This window comes from Camelina sativa, chromosome 12 (genome assembly GCF_030686135.1).
Source record: "Camelina sativa cultivar CO46 ecotype springtype chromosome 12, ASM3068613v1".
In the NCBI taxonomy this organism is placed as follows: domain Eukaryota; kingdom Viridiplantae; phylum Streptophyta; class Magnoliopsida; order Brassicales; family Brassicaceae; genus Camelina; species Camelina sativa.
The window spans coordinates 17463054-17472460 of record NC_141891.1 but is presented as its reverse complement, the minus strand read 5'-3'; the positions used below and the strand labels follow the sequence as shown (position 1 = coordinate 17472460).

Genomic DNA, 9407 nt, shown 5'->3' with positions numbered 1-9407 from the left:
CATGATCAATTAATAACTCTTTTTAAATTTATCGTCTATATGTAATATAACAAGGCCACTTTGATGACTAACAAGTTATATACATATAAACATTAAAATATTTAATTATTTAATGGGTATTACCTATTTTATATTATGTTAATATTACATAACAAATTACCCAGTTATTAACATAAACTAAAAATTTTGCAGCGGAAGCAAACTACAAGCCATAATCCTACAAGTCACCACTGACCTCCCATCACTACACGTAGGTCCGCCATTGATCACGACTTTACGGTGGCGCTAATGGTATTTTCAACATACCATAATCACCGGTTACCGTTTAGCACCACCACAGATCAAAGAACATAATTGATGCAATAACCGTAAGCATAATTATCAATAGTGGCCCAGATTCTAATCATGCACAACATCAACACCGATTTCATAATAATATATTCTAATCAGAATAATAAAATAACCCAGAAACCTCTAATCATGATTCTACGATGCACAGACAATATTATTCAAAGTGAATTAAACAGTTATGTTCATTCATGCATGCATGAAACGATTTAGAAGAATATGGCAGTTACTTATACGTACGTTGTACGTACGGTTACGATGGTTTCATACACACCAAAAATTCCAGAATTGATTTACGAACCGTTAAGCATTAGATTTTCATGTCGTGCGTTAGATGGTGAACTAAACAAATCTAGATTGCTCTGATACCAAATATAAACTTTAGATTTCTATATTCATGAAATCTATCATATAGATTTAATTTAATTCAACCATAAACACTTTCTTAGAGAAGAAGAAACACTAACCTTGATCCATTGCTTGGTTATGCTTGATGATGGATCCAAGTCTTCAAATTGATTTTCTCCTTCCTTTGACCTTTCTCTCTTATGATTCCTTTGATGGACAAGGAATCCACATTCTTCTCTTTCTATGTTTTCTTTTGTTGTTCTTTTGTTTTGTTACGACATACTAAAATGATGTTCGCTCACTTCTTATATGTGACCAAAAGTCACTAGTGAACCCACGTGACCATTCACGTAACCATCACTTACTTAACAGCCACTTAATAACATATGTATAATGACCTTTCATGTAATTAATATAATACTGCAGATTAATTACACATTATCATATGTATACGAATAACGTAGAAAGATATTAACTATATATATTGGTAAGGAAGGAGGGTTATCAATACACCCAATTCTAATCATTAATTGAAACCGATCCATCATGGTGTCTTCTTATATATTAGAATTCATAAACGTTTTTATGAACTTGAACTTTACAATTAAACCGAATGACATATAGGCCACATAGAATATAAATATTCTTACACGTGAGTTGCCGTTCTAGAGAGAAACAAGAGGGAGAAAGGTATTCTTGAGAGTTTGGAGGCTTTTGGAGAGATCCTTGGCTTGTTTGGTGAGATCTGTTGTTGTGGAGTGGAGATCTTGTGATAGAAGCTAAGGAGAAGGCTTCCAAAGGTTGGATTCATCGTTGTTGGGTTAGAACTTTCTGCAAAAGAGGTGAGTGCAGGACCATGGCTGATCTAAGCTAGAGAATCATTTGTTTTGCTTGTTTTGTGGCTGTTTGTGTTGTTTTCTTGTATGTTTGAGGTTGGGATGTGGTTCCCATGTGTTTCCAGGAATTTTGGATGAGTTTCAGACGATTTGGAGGTTTTGGGAAGCGGTTCTTTGACTTTCGGCTTCGTGCAGATCGTGTTGCAGAGTCGGTGTCGATCGACACCAAGTAGGGGTCGGTCGACACCATGTTTGGGCCAGTGTCGATCAACACCACTATGGTGTCGGTCGACACCAACTTTGTCTGTTCCGTGATTTCTAGTTTGTTGTGTTTGTTGTTGCTTGTTAAACATTGGAATCTCAGTTGCTTGTGTGTATAGCCTAGTAGATGGGAGGATTGCCTCACTTAGTATTTGTGATAATACTTACGCATCTCAATTGTTGTTTGTGGTGTGCAGGTATGCAACATGGAATCATGGTGATGAGGAGGAGGGTGATCTAGGGTCTCGTTTGTGTGTTGTTTGGTTATATTATTTATGTTGGAATTTTGGTTAGAGTCATGTTAGGTTGCTGGATTGAATGGTTAAGAATGTTAATGTATTGATGATGTATTGGTTTTGTATTATTGATATGTTTCCGATGTGTTTATGGTTATTGTTGGTTGATGAGTTTTGGTTTGGGTTGGTTTAATTAAGTAGTATGGGATGCTTAATTATATATTATATTTATTATTAAAAAAAAACGGGTCGGGTTGTTTTAAACTCGTTCGCGGAAACCGACCTTCCATCGACCGATGCACTATGTTATAACCCAGAATTCCGGTTTGCGGATGTTACATTTAGAATCACATTTTTAATTTTTCATAGTATTTTAGTTGTATATACTATATTGAATAAAATATGTCATTTTGTGTTTTAAAATTTTAAAAAGATATCAAAGCATCTTTACTCCAGCAGCCCTCTCATGTTGCTCAAGTATTAATTAATCACTAGGTAACAACCCGCACTATGTGCGCGATAAATATATGCAGATGATATTAGAGTTATGAGTAAAGTTATTTTTAAGGATCTAAAATGTGTTTGTGTAAAAAAAAAAATATAAACCTTGAGAATATGTTTAGATAATCAAACTATTATGTATCAACTAAATATATGTATAAGCAGCTATTTCTTAAATCTATGCAAGATTTTTTTTAAAAACTTTTTTTTTGGTTTTAGGTAAGAATACTAAACAAATTAAAGCAACACACTTAGAACTTAAACAAAATCATCCCTCCACTATAGTACCCCAAATAAGGTTGCTCATCATTTAAATAATAATTTTTTTAATTTTGTTAATTAATTATAATGTAGAACACAAGAGAGGCTTAAAAATTCAATTGATATAGAAGAAAACTCAAAATGGTGAAATATCTACAAGGAACCTATATTGCAGAACAACAAAAGCTCACTTAAACAATGTTTGCAAAAATCATTCGCATCAAAAACTAAGAATATATCAGCAACAAACAAATAAATCAATCAACGCCCACCTGTTTCATAGAATCAAAAACAACCAAACCCGTCAAGATACAAAACAATATTGAGTTGTCATTTGTCTCGGTTATCATGGTAGCAGAGACTGAGCTCAGGGGAGCGGTTGAGCCGTTTCTGCATGTTTTGAGTTTCCTCTGTTTGTTCTTGTGCTACCTAATAACAACAAAATTGTTCCATTAGCTTATTAGCTCAGGTATGTCACAAACGAGGTTAAAGATGCAGTGGGAATTCAAACACGTACCTGAATCTGAGCTTTAAGATTGTCCAGTTCCGATTCCTGACACAAGTAAGTAAAAGAATGAGAGATAGATCACCAAAATTCTGAACTTGCAAAGTGCAGAAAAGCTTTTCGTACCTGTTCGCGTAGTGCATCCTTAAGCTGGTTCACAAGGGAAGTTCTACTTCCTTGAACAGATTTAAGTTTCTCCATACATTGTGTCAAAGGTATTCTTCTTCTTCCAATTCCTTTGCCAACGATTTTCTCTTCGGGTTGTCTTTCGCTGGATAGGCACAAATTGATAAATAAGAATTACATTAGACTTCAAGAAAAAATTGGGGCACTTGTTGGTAATCAATAATTAGTAAAACAGTTTTTTACCAGTAGAGCAGGCTTCTTCAACATCTTTCTCCATCTTTCTGATACGTTTAACAACAAACTTGCATTTATTCATCTCAGCTTCTTCATTTGAGTTTTCTGCAACAACCAAATGATATGCTATCTTCTCAGCCAGACCTCCACTCGAAGATAATTTCTGGTTCCAAAGGCACGCATCTGCTCAGTTTCTACGCTTACACGAATGACTTTAGCTGATACAGCCTGCAACCACAAACCAAAACACCAAGCCATCCTTATTGCTACGCTTACACTAATCGATGAGCAAAACTTTTCAATCTTCTACATAAATAACCCAAAGACTACAACTTTTAACAAAATTACCTCTCCAGATTGACCGAAGATGCTCATGATGTAGCAATACTGCTGCTGTTGACCTAGTGCCGGCGCCGACTACCTCTGTTGCTGTTGTTGCTGTTGTCAAATCATCATCAACAACGGCGGCTGTCCCGATTGTTGTCCTGCTCCGGCGGCGTTTGATGGTGGCAGATGCATTACTAATGACGGACAAAAAAAACCTAACTTTCGCTATGGAGACGAGAAATGAAAACGACACGAGATATGCATCAACTCTTCTGATTTAGCCAAAAAAATTCAACCCATTCAATGTGAATCGATTGGATTTCCCGATTTTCGCATCAATCGCATCTTCTCTCGCCGATAAGAACGAGAGAGTCGGGAATAATGAAAAAAAGAAATGGAAAAAAAAACTTTTATATTTACGCGTCCACCAATGCGTGTACGCCACGTCGCGTTTCTCAAGGTATTGATTGTAGTTTAAATGTTTGGTATTATATGGAATGAGATTAATATTGATGATAGTTAAGGCAATTCGTTTTTTATAAGAATTTTAATTCATTCATATATTCCTTAGTTATCATTATCTTTCTGTTTCTGTTTCTGAAAGCAACGATACTCAGCTTATTAGACTCGAAAATAGGTTTTTAATGAGAAATTGGGGCCCAACACTGAGAATAACTTAGAGAGTACTCCCCAGTAAAGATGGTCTCACTACGCCATGTACAGAACAAAAAATATTGGATAAATTAAATATAATATTCTATTTTAAAAAATATTTATTTTTAATATATAGTTAACGTAGAAAATGAATTAAAGTGTATGGGAATTATATGAGTGGAAGGTAACAGAGAGTATAAAAATTTACATTTGTCACTAAAACTCATCTAAGCTCGGTGCAAAATCATAAAATTTAAATATTTATAAGTATCAAATAAGTTAATCCGTAAAGTATTGTTATGTTTCACATAGACTGACATGATAATATATTACATCTCCTGTAACGACCGCACCCGGATTCCTAATCATTACACCGGACACATGGGAAACAATCTCACACGAACTCCATAATTCCGACAAGACAACCGGCATTAACCGCTTCTTACAAAAAGTTCCACAAATACTAGCTAAAGCAAACTATTTCATACTCTGCAGCTACTAACAGAAATCATAAAAACGTACTTCAGCTCGACAAGCATTTTACATTTATAGACTCTGATTACTCCTCCAACTGGCTATTTCGTGATCCACCCGAACAAGCCACTTAAGCATGTATCCCAAACACCACCTCATCTAGTTACTGAGTCGCACAACCAACAACCCCTAGCGACCGAGTAACAAGAAAAGTGAACTGGAATACTTTATTCCGGTTAAGCCACAGAAACACTTCTCTGACGAATCCATCGATTCACCGTCTTAGCTTTAGCCCGACACTCCTGAGCTCTAACTTGGTTCTACAACCACCATGACCTTGCCCCATAAGCTTACGGAGGTTCCAGCTCAAACCGAGCTTGTTGGCTCAACCAACAACACAACTTAACACAATTCAGTCCATACAAAAGCTTATATAAACACTCGAATAATTCATAAACTAACCGTTCAAATCGAAGTTCCACCGTTGGATGTGAAGCCCGTACTATCATGAGTCTTTCTACCAAATTTCGTCTCGATCAGACAAGTTTTGAACCGCCAAATGCCGCCTAGAAGCAACGCACATAACTCTTCGTGGTTAACTACAAATGAAGTTATCTCTGTTACTTTGGAATCTTGGCTTGATGGAGATTACCTCAGTATCATCATCTTACCGGAAAAATTTCGGATACGGCGCCGGAAAGCCTCCAAAGTCGGCTTCTCTACACTGCATTTATCTCCAAGCTTCTTCCACTTTCCTTCTCCTCTTCACCTCTGTCCACGCCCGCTTTGTTCTTTCACCACTAATGAAGCTTCCCACAGCCACAAAATGACCAACAAGATCCATAAGAGGCTTCCCCACCTCTATCATGTGTCTCTCTCTCATCTCCGCACATCTCGTTCTCTCTCATCGCCTCTCCTCACGGGTTGCACGTTTCCCTTCCTCCTATCCCTTGTCCAATAAGAACAGACCCAACCACAATACATAAACGCTGGCTCTAAGACTTGAACACAATTACGACATCGGTGACTCAACCCATACAACGATGCCTCACTCTCCCTTTTATATAAGAACAACGTAAACAACACAACCGTACGATAACCACAAATGGAGAAGGAGATGCTTACATGTATACATATACATGGCTCACTCCTCTCCTCCTTACACCACCTCAACCACAACCAGCCGTTTCTTCTCTCACACCACCACCAAACTCTCTCTCTCTCTCTTCCTCTCCATCACGGCTCAACATCCCGCTCCATGTCGTCTCGCTCTCTCCGCTATCCCCCGTCTCCCTCTTTAATCCGATACCAAATCACAGCCACATCACAACTAAGGTGACTCCAAGGCCCATATTGGTTCTCTTCCTCACGAGTCCGACAACACCACCTGACCACCACCACGCAGCCTTTCCTTTCGAGCAAAATCAACCCCAGCCCTCTCTACTCTCTCGCCACTACCGAGCTATCCCCCAACCACAACAAAATCAACCACTACCGACCTCCGGGTGAAACCTAGCCTTTCGGTTTAATTTAATCAAACCAAAATTTAACTAAACAATAATTAATTAAACCATTCCTTTGGTTTAATTAATAAATTGACCAACGTAATAAAACAAGTGAAATTAACCGATTTCGTTCTGATTTCTGATATAATTCAAATCATTTATTTTATCGGACCACGGGCGTTACACTACTGAAATATATATTGTTGTAAATTATATCAAACTCTATCTGTATATATATATATATATATATATATATATATATATATATATATATATATATATATATATTAAATAGTAATAATTCCTTAGCTTTAATCTCCCAATATGAATAATTATTTGTGTTTAAATTCATAATTTATTTGTTTAATTTTAAATAATTATTTAATGATTATTCGAAATTTAATTTATAGTTTTCCACTATAATCATATTCAGTTTTATTATATTTTCATAAATATAGTTTTTGTGTTTTTATATTTATATAAATATATATTACATTTATTATAATATTTTTTGTTTAAACTTTGTCGTATCCGCTAGTCATTCAGTTTTAAATCTTCTGGAAATGTTCAACTGTTCTAATAAGGCTTGAAACCTTAAGTACGGCATGTTTTCATAAACTCTTGCAACTACAATTGTTGCGGTTAAACCTGTGAAACCATAAACTTTAATACTGCACGATCTTGGGTTTTATTTTTTATTTATTTATTAAATTACAGATGGATAAATAATGATTTTAAAGTGATAAATAAAATGTGATGTGTATTAATCATTATAATGTTATTGGTTACACATTTTAATTGATATGACACCTCTTAAAAAATCTGATATGTCATTCCAGGAAAAAATCTCCTCTTCTTTTTCTTTTTTTTAACACATAATCTCTTTCTTTAATTGTATCCCTACTAATATTTTGAAAGACGTTTATAGACTAAACATTTGTTTTGTAAGAAATTACAAGGGTATGCCATTGGAGTTATAACCAAATAATATATCTTCATTAAGGGTAAAAACGAAATTTTGTTCATATCCTAAGTGGATAAACACGCGGATCCTGGATCGAATCTTTTAAAATGGCTTTTTCACGTCTAAATAATAAATAAAAGCAATACATTGTGTATTTTGATGTGAAAATTCTAATAGCATATTGGTCCAATGAAGCTAAAAAATTTCGGAAGGTATCATGTTCGATGCACCTTAGCTACAATTTTTGCTGTTTCCAATAGTAATCCCACTACGATTTTTTTGGGAATTAGTGAGGAAATCTTATTTCCACTAATAAGCGGATTACACAGATCAAATATAGCACTTGCCATATATGCTTCCAAAACATGAATATTATAGTTTCCATGTATGCTTCCAAATATAATTTAAATTATTTAAATTACCATATTCCCATAATATTACCTTTAAATTTGATCTTGATATCTGAGTTTCTTACAAAAATATAGGAATGTATATAATTTCAAAATCCCGAATATAACTGATTACGTGATTATTTGTTTTATCATTCATATTTAGATATCTTCCTGAAATTTCACGCATACCGATTCATGCATTTTTGAGTAAGCTGTTACTAATATTTCTCTATTTTCCCATTTTTAATTTCTATATTTTAACGTTTTAAAGTAAATAAGATTTTCCTTTTATTTGTTATTCAAATTAAATTTGTATCCTATTTTCATGATTGATTCCTATGAGTGATTTCATTCCATATACGTAAGATATTCTTTAACTAACAATATATATACGTTGACTATTTACTCAAATTATAATGGTATGTTCGATTTCGTATGCCTCTAAAATTTCGGGAAATCTGTTGTAGTATAGCTTTGCATCCAATAAATTCATTAATTACCTATCAAAATATATTTTCATAATCCCGCTTAACTTGGTAGCAGTTCCAAATTTGATAAACTGGATTAGATGCGTGTGCAAATTATTGAAAAAAAATTAGAAAACCTATTCCTTATTTAAAAATCTATATATGCCCTCCTATTCCTGACTCTTCCATCACCGGCTCACATTCGCAATTTACTTCCTACTCCACTTATATCATATTAGCAATTTACAGATGTTGATCTTATATGCGAATGTGAAAAAATGGTGAGTAAGATTAGTTTTTTTTTATTGTATGTTATGACATTCAACCATTAGCACATAATCATGCTTTTACATTGTCCAGATTATCTTTAATAATATGTTATTATGTGTGTGCAGGTAACTTGGTAAATGGTAAATGGTTGCTGTCGAGGTCCAACCATATTATAATATCCAACACCATGAGTTAGAAAGGTTCGGTTTCAATTATCGAAACATATATATACAAATGTTTTTATAGTTAGACAGAAACATAACTCTAATGATATCTTATATGAATGCATGTGGTTTTAGTATTTTATTTGGCAAGTACAAACTAACTAAGCAACCCAACATTTTAAAAAAGATTGCAAATGAGGTGACTACAAAAAGCATAAACGTAGTTAAGTTTCATTTCCTACTTAAAACTATGTTGGTAGTTTTTTTTGTTTAGGTTATATCTTTCTTATTTTTTCGTTGTATTTCTCTTGAACATAAGCAGACAAAATTCATGAAAAAGCCTAATACCGAGATGTGATAAAGATGAAGATCACAACAACAATAAACATCAACAACGTCGACAAGGTTTTTGCTAATTATAATAATATATAAAAAATTTAAATTATTATGGTTTATATGATTTTTAAGGTATGCTGTCACTATGGAAGCAGGGATGTGTGAGTCGAGGAGCCAAAAATTTAAGGTGAATCGTGA

The 9407-nt window shown here is 34.3% G+C and overlaps 1 long non-coding RNA gene across 1 annotated transcript; it reads right to left on the bottom strand.

Annotated features, from left to right (window-relative positions):
• Positions 1 to 2895: 2895 nt before the first annotated feature.
• On the bottom strand, positions 2896 to 4396 carry LOC104732069 (uncharacterized). The gene is made up of 5 exons (XR_758716.3): positions 4005 to 4396; positions 3666 to 3884; positions 3423 to 3567; positions 3309 to 3344; positions 2896 to 3220 (listed from the first exon to the last, which is right to left on the bottom strand). It is a non-coding gene; the product is annotated as an uncharacterized LOC104732069 (long non-coding RNA).
• Positions 4397 to 9407: the final 5011 nt, after the last annotated feature.